This window comes from Panicum hallii, chromosome 8 (genome assembly GCF_002211085.1).
Source record: "Panicum hallii strain FIL2 chromosome 8, PHallii_v3.1, whole genome shotgun sequence".
NCBI lineage: Eukaryota > Viridiplantae > Streptophyta > Magnoliopsida > Poales > Poaceae > Panicum > Panicum hallii.
Genome location: NC_038049.1, coordinates 5,333,832 through 5,353,905, shown reverse-complemented (window position 1 = coordinate 5,353,905; position 20,074 = coordinate 5,333,832). Strand labels below are relative to the sequence as shown.

The 20,074-nt window shown below is 51.4% G+C and overlaps 1 long non-coding RNA gene across 1 annotated transcript; it reads right to left on the bottom strand.

Moving 5' to 3' along the window:
• Positions 1–15,981: 15,981 nt before the first annotated feature.
• LOC112903172 lies at positions 15,982–17,801 on the bottom strand. The gene is made up of 2 exons (XR_003230746.1): positions 17,239–17,801; positions 15,982–16,466 (listed from the first exon to the last, which is right to left on the bottom strand). It is a non-coding gene; the product is annotated as an uncharacterized LOC112903172 (long non-coding RNA).
• Between the last annotated feature and the right edge of the window lie 2,273 nt (positions 17,802–20,074).

Below are 20,074 nucleotides of genomic sequence, written 5' to 3'. Positions count from 1 at the left end.
AGCTGTTGGATTCCACCGCCAGGCGGCTACAGGACGTGGAGGCCGGCATACAGGACCTCCTGGAGATAGAGGGCAAGCAGTTGCTCGGGGGATGGCTGAGTACATCCTCACCAGCTTCCGGAGCCATGACCCCACCGTCCAGCTGACTCCCGTCTTGGTCGGACCCCTCCGAACGACAGCAGCCGCCGCACGAGAAGGGGTCCAGGAGGCGGTGGACATGGTCGCGGCCCGCCTCCGGCGTCGTCCCGGACCTGCAGAGAGTGGGGACACCTCCAGCCAGCCAGGACAATAGGGCCATCTGCCTTGTTATCAATTTTTGTAATATAACTTTTGTTATTGTAAAAATAACTTCGTAATGTTGTGTATATTATCAGTGATGCATTTAAGTATTTCGTTTTGCGAAGAAAAACTTATCTGTTTTCTTGGTTGTCGATCTGTAAAGTGTTCTTGAGCACACCGAGGTCCCGTGGCCCCCTGGGAGGTAGTCGCGATAGGTCGGGGCTAGCTGGCATAGAACCGAGGTCTTACACATGACTTAAGATCGACGCTTAGTAGACGTCCCCACGGGTTCCCGATCTGGCCAGCGAAAACCTCCTAAGTTGCGTTGTGAGTCGGAGCACTAGGACCTCTATTCGGGGATTAAAAGGGGTCCCGGCCCCCGGGTCCATGGTTCGAGGTACAACAGTACTCACCCTAGGAGGGCAAGGCATGTAGGCTTAGGGTACGGAACTAGGCTAAGCGACTACACAACCCTGGACCCCAGCAAAGGGCGAGTACGTCTCCCTGAAGCCAGTTCCCAGGGGTCCGGTTCCTTTGCTCCTGTGAAACAGAGGTCCCGGGCAGAGACGTAGCATAGCAACTTAAGAAGGGCCTTGGGCACGACACAGACGCGAAAAACACGTGGGGGGTTAGCGTAACAAGGAGCAAAGAAAGATAGAATCACATGGACTTCAAGGACATACTGAGAAGTAAATTTTTCCTTAATGAATTGGTACAGAAGGATTGTGCGATGTACGCCAGGGGCCGGGTTTACGAGGACGGACCTCCACCGCCCTGGTCCGCACTGTGATACTACCAATTACAAAGGAAAAATTTCCTCTCAACTAGGTCCTAGGGATAGAACTTACGGAGGTGCTCAATGTTCCATGGATTGGGTAGTTGCATTCCATCCTCCGCAGCCAGATGAACAGACCCGGGTCGGCACACCTTAGTTACCTTGAAGGGTCCCTCCCAACTGGGGGAGAGCTTGTGCATGCCCTCTCGGTTTAGGATTCGTCTTAGGACTAGGTCCCCGACCCGGAGCTCCCTACTACGCACGAACCGTTGGTGGTAGCGCCGGAGCGCCTGGTTGTACCATGCATTTTGGACTGCGGCACACCATCTGCGCTCGTCGACGAGGTCCACGTCTTGGCGGCGCTGCTATTCCTGCAAATCCTCATCAAAGGACTGGACTCGTAGAGAGCCCATGGTGATCTCCGGGAGAAGGCACGCTTTGGCCCCGTAGACCAGGAAGAAAGGGATTTCCCCTGTTGCCCGGCTGGGTGTGGTCCGGTTCCCCCATAACACACTCGGAAGCTCATCAATCCACCTTGCGCCATGCCTTTCAAGATCACAGTAGGTTCGGATCTTGAGCCCTCTGAGGATCTCAGCGTTGGCCCGCTCAACATGGCCGTTACTCCTGGGATGCGCCACTGAGGCGAAACAGAGCCGGATGCCAATGTCTTCACAGTACTCCTGGAAGTATTGGCTCGTGAACTGAGTCCCATAGTCCGTGATGACGCGGTTCGGGACCCCGAATCGGCACACGATTGACCTGAGTAAAGCGGTTGCTGACGCCTTGGTAATGTTGACGACTGGGGTTGCCTCCGTCCACTTGGTGAACTTGTCAATGGTGACATAGAGGTACCGGTACCCGCCGACGGCCCTAGGGAAAGGTCCCAAGATATCCAACCCCCACACGGCAAAGGGCCAAGAGGGAGGAATCATCTGCAGCGCCTGAGCTAGAGTGTGTATCTGCTTTGCGTGGAACTGGCACGCTTTGCAGGACCTTACCAACTCAGCTGCATCCTGGAGCGCTGTCAGCCTGTAAAAGCCATGCTGGAAGGCCTTACCGACCAGCGTGCGGGATGAGGAATGACTTCCGCACTCGCCTCCATGGATCTCCGCAAGCAAGTCGCGGCCCTCTTCCTGGGTGATGCACCACATGAGGACTCCGTTGGCGCCACGGCGGTAGAGATCCCCTTCTACCACTGTGTATCGCCTAGCCATCCGGACAATGCGCTCAGCAGATGCTTGGTCTTCAGGAAGGTAATTATCTTTCAGGTAGTCCCGGACCTTAGAGATCCATGCATCAGGACCTTCCTGAGAAACTGGGCGTGGTTCCCTGAGGTCTTCGGGACCCTCAAGGGAGCACACGACTCTTGGCGGGCTCCACGGATGGAACACCGCCAGGACCGCTAGCTTCGAGGTGCTAGGCCGACCCCCTTCGCCCAGGTCGGCAGGCTGGGTGGAAAGCTTCAGCAGACGTCTCTGGAAGACGCCCTCAGGCACGGGTGCCTGAGTCGATGCGCTCGCTGAGAGGGCATCAGCTGCTGAATTGCCCTCGCGTGGAACATGTTGCAGTTCCAGCACATCGAAGTTCTTCTCTAGTCTCTTCACATGAATGAGGTAGGCTGCGAGCTGGGGGTTGTTGCAGCAACACTCCCCCCTGACTTACCTGATGACGAGTTGGGAGTCCCCTTTGACCAGGAGCTCCCGGACCCCCAGGGACAGAGCCGCTGTGAGCCCAAAGATTAAGGCCTCATACTCCGCCATGTTGTTGGTGACCTCAAAATCGAGGTGCACCATGTACTTCAATTGCTCACCATATGGGTCGATGAGGACCACGCCAGCCCCTGCCCCCTTGCTGCGGGCGGACCCGTCAAAGAAGAGGGTCCAGTGGGGTCCGGTGAACGCCGGAGCCCTGACTTCTAGTCGTGGGGGGTTCGACCCATAGTCTGGACCCCCTGGGATGCTTGGTGCTGGTGTCCACTCCACCATGAAGTCAGCTAGGACCTGACTCTTGACGGTGTGGCGCGGCTGGAAGTCGAGTTGGAATCCAGCGAGCTCAGCTGCCCACTTGGCGATATTGCCTGTGGCGTTGGAGTTGTGAAGGATGGCCCTCAAAGGATAGGAGGTCACCACCACAATCTTGTGGGCCTGGAAATAATGACGGAGTTTCCTGGATGCAACGAGTATAGCATAAAGGAGCTTATGCGATTCAGGATACCAAGCCTTTGCTTCGTGAAGGACCTCACTGACATAGTAGACCGGCTTCTGGACAGCCCTGACTCTGCCAGGTGGACCGGATCCTTCAGCTTGAGTTGGGGTCTCGTCGGACCCTAGGTCGCTTGGTGTCTCCCTGGGTCGGGACCCAGCCAGACCCTCCGAAGTAGGGTCGGTTGTTGGAGTGGTGGAGGCCGGACCTCCCCCTCCTGCAGGAGGGTCCGCGAGGGCCCCTTGCGGGAGGTGCTCGGACCTCTCGGTGACCAGCACCATGCTGATCACCTCAGTCGTCGCTGCAAGATAAAGAAACAGTGTCTCACCTGGGTCTGGTGCAACCAAGACCAGCAAGGAGGTGAGGTACTGCTTCATCTCCTGGAAGGCACGGTCTGCCTCTTCAGTCCATGCGAATGGACTGGACCCCCTCATCAATTTGAAAAAGGGAAGTGCCCTCTCCGCCAGCCTCGAGATGAAGCAGCTGAGGGCTGCGAGGGACCCCGTCAACCTCTGCACGTCCTTGAGGCGCGCAGGGGGCCTCATCGCCTCGATCGCCCGGATCTTATCCGGGTTGGCCTCGATCCCTCGGTGGGTGACCAGGAAACCAAGGAGCTTCCCCGCCGATACGCCGAAGACGCATTTCTCGGGGTTAAGCTTGGTAGAAGTCGCTCGTAACTTGTCGAAGACTTGAGCTAAATTTTCTAAGAGGGAATTTGACTATCTAGTCTTGACAACAATGTCATCAACATACACCTCAACTATATCTCTAACCAAATCACCTAAAGTAATGTTCATTGCATGAGCAAAGGTAGGTAGAGCATTAAGCAATCCATAAGGCATCACTATATAACAATAAAGACCATCCACTGTTACAAAAGCAGTGTGCTTCCTATCATCACTAGCCATTTTGATTTGGTGAAAACCAGAATAGGCATCTATGAAGGACAGCAAATCACACCCGGAGGTGGAGTCTACAATCTGATCTATACGCGGAAGTGGATAGGGGTCTTTTGGACATGCCTTATTAAGATTGGTGTAGTCGATGCACATCCGAAGCTTCCCGTTAGCCTTCGGGACCACGACTGGATTGGCCAACCACACTGGGTGGTAGACCTCCTCAATGAAGCCAGCCTGCAGCAGCTTGCGGACCTCTTCACGGATGAAGTTTTGCCGCTCGATGGACTGCTTGCGTGGCTTCTGCCGGACCGGCCTGGCATCGGGGTGGATCTTCAGATGATGCTCAATCACCTCCCTGGGGATCCCGGGCATCTGTGACGGTTCCCAGGCGAACACATCAACATTTGCCCGAAGGAAGGCGATGAGCGCGCTTTTCTATTTCTCTTCCAGATTCCCACCGATGCGGGTAGTCTGGGAGGTCTCCGCTCCGACCTGGACGGTCTTCACGGGAACATCGTCCGTGTCAGACGGTCGGACCTTCGGTGCCTTGGGCAGAGCCTTGGCACGCGAGGTCGAGGGGTCGGACCCCTTGGCGCTAGCTACAGGAGCAAGTCCTGTTGCTAGTGCGTGGAGCTTTTCGACTGCTACGACAGCAGCGGCCCGGTCGCTCTGGATGGTGAGGATGCCCGCCGGAGAAGGCATCTTCAGGACCACGTACCCGTAATGGGCAATGGCCATGAACCGGTACAGGGCCGGTCTACCAATGATAGCGTTGAAGGGGAGGTTAACCTCCGCCACCTCGAACTGCACATTCTCGGTGCGGAAGTTGTGCTCCGTCCCAAATGTAACTGGTACGGTGATGGTCCCTACCGGGTACACGGGATCCGGGCCCACTCCGGAGAACGGGCGCGATGGAGCCAGCTTGGACTCCAGGATCTGCAGGTGTTTGAACGCTGCATAGCTGATGACGCTGAGGCCGGTGCCTCCGTCAATCAGCACATGGTGAAGGCGGACGTTGGAGATGGTGGGTGCCATGACAAGCGGCAGCACACCAGCTCCCGCCATATTCTCCGGGCAATCCGACGGCCCGAAGGAGATGGTGGTGTTCTTCCACCGCTGGTGCGGTGCCGCCTTCGGCGTCACCGGCTTTACCGAGAGGACCTCTCGGCGGAGGGTCTTGACGTCCCGCCACGAGACGAGCTCCGAGCTGCCACCGTACATCTCGTACAACTTCTTGCGACGCTCGTCACCACCGGACTCGGAGTCAGATTGGTGGAAGAGACCCTTAAGGTCTTTGTTGGGGGTATGATACCCCAGTTCCCTCTCCGTCACAGCTGCGTCAGCGTCAGAGACCTTCTCCTTGCCAGACCGCCGCGGAGGTGAGGTGCCTTCCCTGGAGGCTTGGTCACGCCTCTTGCTGAGGCGCTCCGCGAGCTTCTGGATCTCACGGCACTCAGTGGCGCTGTGGCGAGCCCCAGGATGGACAGGGCACGACCCGAGGTCGGTGCGATGTTGCCGCGGGCGCTTGCCACGGGGGTTCTGGCCCCCGGTCGTTGCCGCAGCAATGGCCGATCCCCCGATCCGTGACTTGTCAAAGCCACGGGTCTTTTTGTTCTTTTTCTTGCCGCTGCCAGGGGCGGCGACACTGGGTCCGCTCGTCTGAGCGGGTCCTGCTTGGGTTGCAGAGTGCCATGCACGGCCCTCTGCAGCCCTGGCACATTTGTCCGCCAGAGCGAACAAGGTGGTGACGGTCTCCACCTGGTGGGTCGCTAGCTTCTCCAGCATCTTCTCATCACGGACCCCCTGTCGGAAAGCCGTGATAATAGACACGTCGGAGATATGCGGAATCGTTCCACGTACCTTGGTGAAGCGGGAGATGAAGGCCCGGAGGGTTTCTCCGGGTTGCTGCCTCACAGCATGGAGGTGGGCCTCCACACCGTGCTGTTGATACGCACTGGCAAAGTTTGCCATGAACTGTGCGCACAGCTCACCCCAGGATCGGATAGATCCCGGTGTAAGGTTCATGAGCCAGGTCCGGGCTGGCCCGGTCAAGGCTACATGGAAGTAACTTGCCATGACGACATCGTTACCTCCAGCCGCCGTGATGGCGGTGATGTAGAACTGCAGGAATTCTGACGGGTTGGAGGACCCGTCGTACTTCTCCGGCAGGTGTGGCCGAAACTTGGACGGCCAGGCAACCGCGCGAAGGTGGTCTACGAGCGCGGCGCACCCACCCCGGACACCGGTGCCTGGGCAGGTCCCTGTGGGGCCGGAGCCACTGCAGCGAAATCGGCATCGAGGTCGTGTCCCTCGATACTGAGCCGGCGACCACGCGCCCGCTCAATGGAGACACGGGCGTCCTCTCCCGCACGTCTGCGGTTGAGCTCTGCCCGAAGGTCCTCGGTCCGCGCACTCCTCACTGATGGTGAGTGCACAGAGCCAGATGCGCCGCCCTGATGACGGCATTGCCTGGGGGCGGACCCCCCCCCCCCGCGGAACACGGGGAAGCCTGTGCCAAGTTGAGGAGGCGGTCGACGTCGTCACGCCACTGCCTCAGTGCGTCGGGCGAGGCCGCCTCACCAGGGGGATTGCGGAGCAACTCCCTGGCTGCCATGAGTGGCCCATTCGGTGCAGGCACCGATTGGGCCACCGAGGCCCGCACCGGAGCGCGTTGCGGAGCTGCTCGCGCCACCCTGGACGTTGGACGACGGGAATCATGTGGCATCGTGGACGCCACCTCCTCGCCCAACAGGAGGTCATTGTGACCATCTTCCTGCGCCATTGAGGTCGTGAAGGTCGACCGAGCGCAAACCAAACCTAATCCCTTCCCCTATCTGGCGCGCCAAATGTCGGAGGGATTCTCCAGCCGGGTGGCGGAATGCACCCGCCTAATCCTAGTTAGGATGGGTTTGGAGGAGACTTAGGAGCGCTCGATCGGTGTGCGGATGGCCACAGGAAGGGCGCAAGGAATTAGAGTGGTTCGGGCCGCCGGAGCGTAATACCCTACGTCCACTTTAGTGTTGTATTGACTATGCAAGCCTGAATGGAGAGCAGCGTGAACGCGTGCGTGTGTTCAAGAAGCTTGTCATCTAACGAGTACACTCTCCCTTTTATAGTGCAAGGGGAGTGCTTACACTGTGCGGGGCCCCGACTGGTGGGCCCGGCCAACAGGAGCCTGCTCTATGAGAGATGTGGAGATCTCCATCTCCAGCTCCTCTCCGTAGTCTTCTTTATCGGGAAGTTGATGTGCGTATCCATAGCCAGGATATTGCCGTGTATAGCCTTGTCTTGCACAGTGTCCGGTGTCAGTGTTGCCCAACAGTGAAGCCGTTCCGTCACTGTTGGGATCTAACCTCCTATCAGGCGGTGAAACGGCACTGACCCGTTGCGTGCGCACTGTTGCAGCGCACGCCTTGGCTCGCCTATTACAGGCCATCATCACGCACGCAGCGCCATGACGGGACTGTACACAGTCCGCGCACTGTGCATGGTGATACGACGCGCCGCCTTGGAAACAGGCGGTCTTACCGTGGTGTCATCCTACCTGCCCCGTGTGTCAGTGGCAGGCCGCTCTTTTTGACTTGGGCGCACCCGGCCCAGCTTCCGCATTAAACGCTGGTAGGTGGGCTGGAGACCCGCGAAGGGCCTCTAGCCGCAGGCACGCGGCAGAGCCAGCCCCGCTCCCTTCGCAGGACGGCGCGCGGCGGCACCGGACCCCTTCCCGGGGGAGGGGGGTCCGGGCCCCCGAGGCCGGTCGGATCGGGCTAGCTTGTGATGAACCGGTCAACAAGGTGGAGAAGGAGGACGAGCCATCCGAAGCCGAGGACGTTGCCGATGCCATAAACAACTAGGAGGGGGAGGACGCTGCCACCGGGACAGCGCCCCGATCGACTACCTCGATGAGGTGGTGCTGCCTGCACTGCTCCGCCTCGCCACAACCACGACCCGCCGCTGCCTCGCTGCACCGCCATCACGCCCGACCAGTGAGCACCACCATCCTCCCATCACCCTTATGCTATCTGTGAGCTGTGGCCACCGAAGAGCCCTCCGTAGAGCAGCCATAAGACCCCGTTCCCTTTTGGCCGGCCATCGAGCCGTCGTTTTGCCTGCAGGAGCCCGCCGCCGGCCGCCGTGCCGATGAGACGTCCGTAGCCAGACCTATGTTAGGTCCGAGGTCATGGAACTACACACATTGCATAGATCTTCTAGAATAAGAGATGTGGCACCTTCCATATCTTATACCTATTGTAAGCCACGAGTAGGACTAGTCGGAAAAGAAGGAAAACTACCCAAATAGTACTCGGGTAGGACTGCTCGGCTCGTACGTGGCTCGGATTTCTATAACCCTGTCCTCCAGACTATAAAGGACGGGCAGGGACCCTCTCCAAACCAATCCACAGCTAAGGCAATACAAATCACCACACAGGATGTATTGTATTACGCTTCTTGCGGTCCGAATCTGTCTAAATCTTTATGTTCCTTGTACCTTTGAGTTTCAGATTTTGGCGACACCCCACCTAAAACCTACCACCTCAGGGTATCCCTCGATGGGCTTTACGGTAAAACACCGACAGCTGGCGCACCAAGTAGGGGTGCTCATCGAAGACTCCCTGGCGAACTTTGTGCCATCGTTCAACTTCACCAGCATTGTGCTCGACGAGGGCAAGACGTTCACCTTTAGCTCTGAGTATGCATCGCTAACGGCCGTGATGGCTTCAGCAGCCACCTCGCAAACACCAGGGAGCCAGAGGCGTGTGCTCCAGCATCATGGCGTGCCATCGACGACCTCGTCGATGATCTCAGTGAAATTCGACTTTCCGATCCAATCGAAAACCATGAGGGCGAGTCCGGATCTAACTTGGCTCCAGCTCACGTCACGTCAGCGACAACCTCGACTGCTCGCGCCGACGCGTTGTTGCCAGAGTCAGCGCACAGGTGCGGTCGAGCAGGCGGCTCTGCCTAGCGAGCGCTGCACTCGCACCAGGCCGCCCAGGCGGCCCAGCCATGCCCGGCGCACGTGGGCCGGCACGGGGGCGCACGGCCCATCGCGAGCAGGCGGCCCGTGTGCTCCCGGGCCGGAGGCAGGCAGGCTGCTAGGCCCTGCAGCGCACGTAGGCCGGAGCAGCCATCCCACGGCGGGCGGCGGGTGCTCGGTCAGCAGGCTAGCCCTCGACGTCCATCTTCGCCTCCTGCCAAACAGTTGCTGCAGCCGCGAGGAACAATTTTCTCTAGCGATGGAAGGCGGCGTGCGCTTGTATGCGAGTTGCGCGTACACGCACGGCGAACGACAAGCTAATCTTGATCCAGTACGCCATCCGTCGGCATCGGGTCCATGACGAATTAAAAAAACAGGAAACAGGGAGCATATTCGATCTCGTTTCTATTTTCTAGTTTCCTTCTTTGATTAAATCAGCTAACACGCATCTATTATTTTACATACAAGAAGTATCCCGCACGGGTACATGCATTGTATGTCCACGTACACGTACACATTGACAAGCAAGGAAGAAGGCTGCAAGGCATGCGTTGCATGTCTATATACATGTACCGGTGTGATTCATCGCATAGGGGTTTATCAGTCCGAGCGACAGGACGCCGCGCCGGTTTCCAGCTTCTCCGATTCCAGCAAGCATCAAGCTGAAACTACTTCGACTTCGTGAGGATGCTCGGCAACCCGCCGACGACCGCTTCTTTTCGACTATAAACTAGTCGAGAACGGATCTCACACCGTCAATAACTAGGGGTACTTACACCCATAATCCCAGTAACACTGCGAGTACTGGTTTCCGACCAGTACTACAAGCAGCTTCCGCTACTGAAGCGGTACTTACACCTAGAATTCTAGTAACACTCCGAGTACCGGTTTCCGACCAGTACTACACGCAGCTTCCGTTACTAAAGGGGTACTTACACCCATAATCCCAGTAACATTCCGAGTACTGGTTTCTGACCAATACTACGCGCAACTTCTGTTACTGAGGGGTACTTACACCCATAATTCCAGGAACTGCTCCGAGTACTGGTTACCGACTAGTACTACGGAAAGCTTATGTTACTGAAGGGGTATTCACACTTATGATTCCAGTAATGCTCTGAGTACTGGTTACCGACTAGTATTACGTGAAGCTTATGTTAATGAAGGGGTATTCACACCTATAATTCCGGTAAATGCTCTGAGTATTGGTTACCGACTAGTACTGTATGTTACTGAAGGGGTATTCACACCTATGATTCCAGTAACGCTTCGAGTACTGGTTACTCGGCTCCTACTCACGATCATATGAAGTCTAGCTCGCGCTGTGACGACGATCTCGGCTCCTCGGCTTGACTCCATCTCGCGTTGCGACGATGATCTCGGCTCCTCGGCTCGACCCCAGCTCGCGTAGCGACAATGATCTTGACTACTTGGCTCGACTTCTGCTCGCGCCGCAATGTCGACGCGCCGTCAGCAACCTCAGCGTGCTTTTGATGGCTCGTTTGGCTCCCATGCTCGGGGCTGGACGTCGCAAAACTACTCGAAAGACTTGCAAAAGAACCCGATTTAAGAGACTTTTGAGGATTTATCTCAGAAAGATAATTGTTTAATCATTATCTCAAGGATTTTATTCCAAAATAAGGGTTATTTTATAAAATCTTTAACCCAGAGGTCTAATTTAGCCATTAAATCACGGATAAGATTTGTTTTGAGCAGTAATTTAGGTTTCACTTGGGGAAAGTTATTTATTTAACCATTTTTTCAGGGATGTAATCTCGAAAAAGGAGATCTTCGAATTTCTGAACCAATTTACCTATTTTAACCATCAATTCAAATTCTTAACTTATTCTACAATGCATGACATGACCTTTTGGATCTTTTTTCCAAACCTTGGGTTTGGATTTAAGGCTCGGGGGTTGTAGGACATGTGTCATCAATGATTTATTTTTCAAATTTATTTAGAACATAAAGATCGGAAGATTCAAGACTAATTTGACTTTCAGCCTGATTCTTCAATTCAACCTAAGGCTTGGCTCAGGGCTACTCCATATGAAGTACAAGTTTCATCGCATCCCATATAAAAGAAGACTACTTGGGGCATGAGCACCTCACAGCCTCGAGCCAGCCAAGGAAGTACTCGGAAAACACCTTAAGATGTAGTTTCAGAAAGAACTCGAAGATGCCTTCAGAAGTACTCAGAAACCTGCAGTACTCGGCTACGAAGAGCTCAGGGGTTTATCAGGCTTAGGGCCATGGGACTGCACACATAGCATAGACTTTCTAGAATAAGGGATGAGGCATATCCCATACCTTATACCTGTTGTAAGCTACTCGACCGCGAGTAGGACTAGTCGAAACAGTAGGAAACTACCCGTGTTGTACTCGGGTAGGACTATTGGGCTTGTATGTGGCTAGAATCTCTGTAACCCTATCCCTCAGACTATATAAAAGTGGCAGGGACCCCTCCAAACCAATCCATATCCAGGGCAATACAAACCACGACACAGGACATAGGGTATTACGCTCCTTGCGGCAAGAACCTGTCTAAATCTTTGGATTCCTTGCACCTTCGATTTCCAGATCTCGATGACACTCCACCTAAAACCTACCACCTCGGGGTATATCTCGGTGGGCTTGGCGGTAAAACACCGATACCCTAGAACCTTTTCCTTTTTGCCCGGCCTTCGCGCTGCCGTCTTCTTACAAGAGCCAAAGCCCTTGTTTCCCTACTGCAGCCCGACACCGCTCGGTCCGGTTCGCCCTTTATGCTCTCCTTGGTGTGTTGATCTCTGGCGCAGACCCCTGTATTTATAGTGCTTAGGATGCTTGGGGTACTTGGAGGAGTGAGTTGATGGCGGTTGGCTATGGGCCCAGTTCGGCCAAACATGGGGGCTTTGGCCGAACCACATGATCCACCGACTCGGCCATCCCACGCTCTAGATAGCTTCCTGAAGTTGGTAACTCCCTGTCCGAGGTGGTTGGGCTTGCTTGGGAGCAAGGGGGTTCGGCCGAAGCACGTGGAGTTCGGCAGAACTCCACCCAGGGCCTCTGCGCCCTCCGTTGCACTGACATGATCCTTGGACAGTGTGTGATGCGTTCCTCAGGTGGGTTGCTGGTGAGTTTAGTTGTTCCCTTTGTTTTTGTGGGCCCATGGATCCATGGTTGCTTCCATTCAGCCCTCGGATCAAACCGTCATTGAACCAATGCATGGTATGTGTTCTCTTTGTGTTTCCTTGCATGTGTGCGAAGTTGGGCTGATTTGCGCTCGACAAGGGTTCGGCCAAACCACTTGTGTTCGGCTGAACCAGAGTTTCCTCGGTTTGCACTGAATTTTGGTCTGCTATATCCCTGCACCAAATACTCAACAAAACTCATGGAACATTATTAGTTCAATAAAAATAGACATGTTTCTTGTCATGAACCCCATTTTATTCCGAGAATGTGGTGGTCCCCCAAACTTAAACCTTTGCTCGTCCCTGAGCAAAGCTTAAGACTTAGGCTCGGTGGATCAGGAGTTGCATCAATGTTAATATTCTGCAGGTACCTATGTACAATCCAACATTCTATTTCATTTGAACTTCTTGGCTTTTGTGAATTTCATACCTTAATACCTACGGGGCGTATAGTTTCACCTTGCCTTGGGAGGTTGGGAGGTAGAGCAGCTTATCTTAGTATCATCCCACTCAACACTCGTTTTGGATCCTATCTTGGAGTTTTTTTGATAATTTTTTAAAACAATGCTGTCGGTGTTTTACCGGCTGCCCACCGAAGGGTATACCCAAGGTGGTAAGTTTTAGGTGAGGAGACGTCGAGATCAGAAACTCGAAGGTGCAAGGAACACAAGATTTAGACACGTTCGGGCCGCGAGGTGCGTAATACCCTACATCCTATATGGTGGTTTGTATTCCATTGGGTGTTTATGTTGTGTTTTGAATGGGTCCCTGCCCCCTCTTATATACCCGGAAGGTCAGGGTTACAAGAATCATAGTCCAATACTAGATAAGGAATCGTAACCGAATACAACTCGAGTAGATTCCTTCTGTACCGACTAACTTTATCTCCTATTCATACGAGATAAATAAGAGATAAATGAGACAAATAAGAGATAAGATAGGCTTTATCTCTTAAGCCTATTTAAACTACGTTATGTATACAGTCCTGTGGCCCCGGATCTGACAAGCCCCCAAGCTCTTCGTAGTTGAGTACTGCAGGCTTCTCGAGTACTTTTGAAGTAGTCTTCGGCTTCTTTTGAAGCTTCGTCTTGAAGTTCTTCTTCAAGTACTTACTTGGCTGCATTGAAGCTATGAGGTGCTCATGCCCGAATTATTTCTTTGGTATGGTGTGCGATTGAAAAATCACACTCCATATGGAGTAGCCCCTGAGCCTTAGGTTGAATCGGAGAATCGGGCTGAGGGTCGCGTTAGTCTTGAATCTCCCTTACTTACTCTTCGAATAAATTTGAAAAAATAAGTAGTCGATGCCATGTACCCCGCAGCCCCCGAGCCTTGAACCCAAATCTCCCAGGTTTGAGAAAAAGGATCCAAGAATCGTGGCATTGGTGTTACTCTGAAATCCCGAGAAAAACTCTTCGCCTTCTGCATAGTGAAATTAAGCCTCCCGCTGGTTTATTTAACGGCGTGGTGACTTAAGATTTCTTCTGCACTCTCAGTCTTCGATTAGTTTTGCAGCATCCAGCCCCCGAGCTTACGAGCCAGGAGAGCCGAAGGAGCCATGTCGAGTAGTGTGCATCGCCCAGCCCCCGAGCCTGGGAACTAGCGGAACTGTGATGGCACGCCGTGCTGCCTGGAGAGTTGTTGCCGAAGCTTGATGTGAAAAAAGACAATGCATGCATTATGTAGCATAATGCGGAGATACCGAGTAGTACTCAGTAATAATATGGAGACACCAAATTTATTTGGTGTAAAAATTGCTGTGTCGAGCTCTTTTTTAGGCTATTTAAATCCCCCGAGCAGTCCACCTGTTACGTTTAAGCACCTGGTCCAATTTTAGCCGTTGCTCATAGCGTGTATGAGATCTTTATCTCGTGCACGCATAGAGGCGTTAGGCGTGATAAAAGAGCCAAGGTTTCACGGATTAAGGTATGTGCTACTCAAGTAGATTAGAGACCGTTAAGAGGAGACAACAAGCAGAAAGTAGTCGTCATGCGACAAAGAAGATGCACAGTACGCAAAAGTAGTCGACGAAGTGTAGCTCTGGAGTGTTTCAATGCCCGTCGAGAGACGTACACTGATAGGTAGTCGGCGAAGTGTAGCTCTGGAGGGATTCATGCCCGTCGAGAGACATACACAGATAAGTAGTCAATCATGGTATAGCCCTCGAGGATTTCATGCCCGTCGAAAGGCGTACCCAAAAAGGTAGCTGATCCTGTGAGGAACAAGTCGAAAAAGGTATAAGTCACTTAGCTTGATTCGTGGACGAATGTCGATGAAGCCGTGGAGCTCGTTGATGGAGCTGTGACGATTTGTTGATGAAGCTCGACTAGTCGGAGTCGATTCCGACTAGTTTTCAAGTCGAGGCGAGTAGTCGAAGTAGTCGGCGGCGGGCCGCCGATCGTCCTCGCGAAGTCGAGGCGCCCCATGGTGGGCACCAGCACGGCCTTCTGGTGAACTGGAAAGATGGCATCGAGTTCGCCGGTGGATTTTTGATGCGCTCCCCTACCTGGTGCACCAGCTGTCGGTGTTTTATCGGCTGCCCACCGAAGGGTATACCCAAGGTGGTAAGTTTTAGGTGAGAAGACACCGAGATCAGGAACTCAAAGGTGCAAGGAACACAAGATTTAGACAGGTTCGGGCCGCGAGGTGCGTAATACGTGTGGTTTGTATTCCCTTAGGTATTTATGTTGTGTTTTGAATGTGTCCCTGCCCCCTCTTATATACCCGGGAGGTCAGGGTTACAAGAATCCTAGTCCAATACTAGATAAGGAATCGTAACCGAATACAACTCGAGTAGATTTTTTCTGTACCGACTAGCTTTATCTCCTATTCATACGAGATAAATAAGAGATAAATGAGACAAATAAGAGATAAGACAGGCTTTATCTCTTAAGCCTATTTAAACTACGTTATGTACACAGTCCCGTGGCCCCGGGTCTGACAAATATTCCTCGAATGGTACTCTCGATCACTCAAGTGGTGTCTAAACCTCTCCAAAGGTTTTTCTTTAGCATTAACATCCTACATCTATAAAGTTTGCAAAATATTGCTAAGCCAAAGATTAGTTCTTTAGAGGTATATGCCGACTCAAACTCCGATCAAGATGAAAGTGATCACAGGATGATGGACTCACGCATGAAACATTGGTCTTTTGAACTCCTTATTTTGTATGGATATTTTTGTTTCCCTTCTTGGACCATTTTTTCTCTATTTTTTATACTGATTTCCATGTCCTTTCATGCAGGGAATTTTTTATGGAATTTTGATGGAGTTTAGGATGAAGACCATGGAAATTTATTTGATGGCGTAGACGGATGTGGAATCGTGAACATGAATGATCAGTGACCATGGAATTTTTCTCTTAAGGACTCAACATTTGACTTGGCTCATTTACAAAACTAAGTGGTTGTATGGTGGTTTATCATGTAAAGGATTTGGCCTTGGTAGGTATTTTATAACCATTGAGGAACATTTCTTTTTAATTTTGAAAGAAATCATCCGAGATTTTCACCTTACTAGAGCAATAAGGGAACTTTACCAAAATATAGCCATATCATGTCTCTCAACAACTTAGCCATACCAAAATAGAGCAATTATTCATCATTTCCAAAAGAAAGGAGCATAAACAAGATTCATGTCCTAGTTGGGCGTTATTTTTCAAATCAAATATTTTTTTTATTTTAGGTTTTTTATAGATAGATGAAAAATAAGTAATTATACAACTAACTAGCTGCATCAGGAAGGTTGTTTGTGGTACTTAGCTTGGCGGAGGCCTCTCCCCCAAACTTGGTTGACTACACGTATGGGTTCCAACCGCCAAAAAAGTTGTTCATTAGCTTGGTTTGGTCGTCGAGGGTCGTCTGAATCTGCCAGACTCTTGTGTTGGTGTCATCCGTTGTTTCCACCACATGTGAAAAACTCTCATAGTAGTTTGATGGGAAGCGGGCGGATTGTGTCCTCCCTGGTTCAGGCCCAAATTGCTGGTATGAGGCTCCCGCTTGATACGCTCCTTCGGTGTACCTTGAACCATATGAGCCATCCTCCGGAGTATGCTTCTTGGGATGCTGCTATCGCGGATGTTTCTCATGGTGGAGGTTGAGGATGAGATGGCCCTGCGGTTTCCTCCATCCGTCTAGTCCTGGCCCTCGTGGTTGGTCCTGCACCTGAAACACTATGACGAGTTGGTTCTCTCCTTGTGGTTGGTCCTGCACCTGAAACACTATGACGAGCTAGTTCTCTCCTTACTGGATGAGGAGGCCTCCCCTCTTCCAGTGAAAGGGTTAGTCTTTTTATGGCATATAACCCAAGTCTCGTGCATGGCAACGGAACTTTGGTTATATAGCCCCAGTAAATCATGATCAAAGAACCGTCGGCCGCCACGTGGAGCATGTGGCCCTGAACAAAGTGTTCCCCAGTAATTTTAGGACGTTCTTTTTCAAGAAAAGCGACCATGGCACCATCAAGAATGTCCAAAGCGTGTGCAATTTGAGTGACTAAAGAAGTCATCTCGATGCTGCCCACTCGAGTTGGAGTGGAGCGCCAATCCTCCGCCATGGATTTTACGGGTGAAAACTTAATTTTCTTTACCATGGCGTTCATGATCAAAAGTTCATTAGTGTTAATAGGCCTCAAATCAGCACGTGGGATAAGGTCATGGCCAACCAGCGGTGCATAAATCTCAAAGTGGGATTATGAATGTCATTAGTTCGTGGTGCTCTACTACTTTCTTGACCATAAATTTTCTCCAAGAATTTATTTCTATCAAAGTTGGGGAGACAAACATAAGCATCTAGAGAGCATTTTTTTTGTTAAACCCCAGCGCATTGCTAAGAGTGCGCCACATGCAAGAGAACTCTTCATTAAACATGCGAAAATTTATGCTGGTGTCTGTAACCTCAAGTGTGCTAAGAAATTCAAGAGGGAGGAGTTTCAAACCGGATTCCTTGATACTCCAAAAATTCTGACCAGCTGACGTTGTGGAAGACGGACCCGAACTCGTTGTCCATACCATTTTTGTGAGGAGTTCCTCATCAAAAACACAAGTATGTTCAAACGATCAGTCTCTCATCATGGCGAAAGCTTGCCTTTCCAGGTTCGTCCTCAGGACAATTTATCCTTCTTTGGTTAGGACCCGGATTCTCCTTGATGTTGCTCCTTGCCTGGCAGCGGGATTGAGTCTACCGACATGCTGTCCGAGACGTGTGTGGGTGTCTGCGAACCACTGTCGGACCGACTCTTGAACCTGATGTGCATCGCCTTCTTCACACATGGTTCCTGCAAAATATTAGCGAATACCCGGAAAACTAATGCAAGGATAAAATGTGATTAGCGATTAGTCGACCGAAGACAAACCTTCCTCCGACCAGCAGAATTTTATTTGGTGGCTACTAAAACTGAAAATATTTTTGGGATTTTCTTTAACTAAGAACTACTAATGCAAAGCTTCAAAAGTTTGAGAAAGCAAAGGGAAAGAGCGCTCTGCAGCTGGGACTTAGTTGCTCGAGTTGTGGTGTGTGAGAGTGAGGCCGAGAGCTCTTTGATTTATGGCAGAAGGAGGAGGCGGTGGTTCGGACGAATACAATTGATTCGGCCAAACACCTAGGGTGCTCAAATTGCCACGTCCTTGAGCTATGAGTAGGATTGCAGGTGATAGTTGAGTTTTCGGTGGTGAAATGACAGGAACGGTGCAGAATTGCTTTAGCCGAACATAGGGGGGGGAATAGTAAACTCCATGATTTGCTTAGTGCTTTGATCGCCATTGTCCCCTGCACATTTTAGTGTCCTTTCTGCATAAAAATGCATCGAGCATGCATGGTGGTAGGGTCGGCCGAACACATGCAGTTCAGCCGCACCCAAGCACCTCCTTTTTCTCTTTCTTTTGCTTTCTCTAAGCTAATGATGCTCCTAATTTGAAATTTAAAAATGCTAATGCAAAATTTAAATTAAGGAAATAAATATGAGTGATACATACCGGTTTACCTCACGGCGAGTGCTCGCGTTTTTAAGTCCTTGAGCTAGACTTCTCCTGCGTTTTGTTTAGCTTGATTTAACGTCGTCCAGTCCTGGGGATGGTGACACGGATGAGGCTATTTCTTTCTTGCGCCAAACTTTAATTGTCTTCTTTGGTTCAGAGGGCTTCTGTTGTGCCCCTAATTTCTCGGTCGTCTTGGGCGTGCCATTTGATTTCTTCTTTGGGGTTCGGGTTGCCTGACGATGTTGTTCGTTCTCCTGGTGCTTTTTCATTGTGATGACCACGACGTCCTTCTTTGGTTTGGGAGGAGTTACCTCAATTTTCTGCATATTGCCCCTGACATAAAGTATTCTTACCATTGAGCATTTTCCTACCCTTGGCTTGAAGGCGAATTTCTCCTCCTTCCCATTTATGCTCAAATTGATTTCTCCTGCTCCAACATCTATGTTCGCATTCACGGTGCTCAAGAATGATCTCCTGAGGATGAGAGGTGTTGTCGTGTCGACTTCTATGTCGACCACAACGAAGTCAACGAGAACAAGTTTGGAATTCTCACTAGGATATCTTCTGCTATACCCGCTGGATAGTGAACCGATTGGTCTGCTAGCTGCAAACACATAGCCGTAGGGGACAATACGTTAAGATTTAGTTTATCGAAAACTACCTTGGGCATCACGCTAACGCCGGCTCCAAGGTTGCATAGGGCGTGATCAAAGTGTTGTGTCCCAATCGAGCATGAGATGTTGGGACATCCGGGGTCTTACTTTATTTTTCAGGGAGAGTGTTTAGGATCGCAGCGCTACACTCCTCCGTTAGCTTGACTGCCTCAGTTGTCGGCATTGGCCATTTGTTGTTGAGGATGTCTTTGAGGTACTTTGCATATGTCGGAACCTGCATAGACTCTAGTAATGAAATATTTATGTAGAGCTTTTTAATTACCTCTACGAACCTCACAAATTGTTCATCTATGGTGGGTTTCCTATTTCTCCTTGGGAAAGGTAGCAGCGTTGTGTCGTAGAACTCATGTGGAGCGGTCTTGCTTCCAGTCTTTGCTTCTGAGTTTCTTTGAGGAGGGTTCTCCTAAAAATTTTCCTCCGTTTCCTGTCACACCCGGTTTTAAGAACAAAACCGAATGCATAACTATATGTATGCCAGGATCAAGTTCCATACATATAGTGACTTCATCAGTGAATAATCAGCAACAGTATCACGAAAAGAGAATTAAAAGACTATAAAGATTATCAGAGTTATACAACTTATCCTGGAAACGAAGACTCCACACTTCACAGGCAATCGACCGGGGGTTCCGCAGGCCTAGAACTCAGCATCATCTTCAAAAGACTTCAGATCACTTTCTCCTCTGAGCAGCAATTATAACAAGCGTGAGTACACTTATGGTTGGTACTCAGCAAGTGTTGGGAATTATATGACATGAAGGCCAAAAGCAAGGAAAGGCTGACTGGCTTACTGCGATAAGCAATTTTAGTTGGTCAAGTTTTATTAGCACCTGATTACTAAGGTATAAGTTCATACCAAAACCCACATTAAAAGAGAGAGAAGGGATATAGCATAAGCATAACCACAACCATAAACATGGTCCACAATTTAATTCATCTTCAAATTCAATTATCATGTGAGGGTCCAAGCCGCTCTTAACCGTGAGCACGGCTGATATATCAGTTTTCACTCTGCAGAGGTTGTACACTTTACCCACAACTCGTGTCTCCCGATTTGCCCGAGGTAGCTAGCCTCTTAAACACTTCCGAGGTGAGTGGCAAGGGATTCACTACGAGGCCTTTA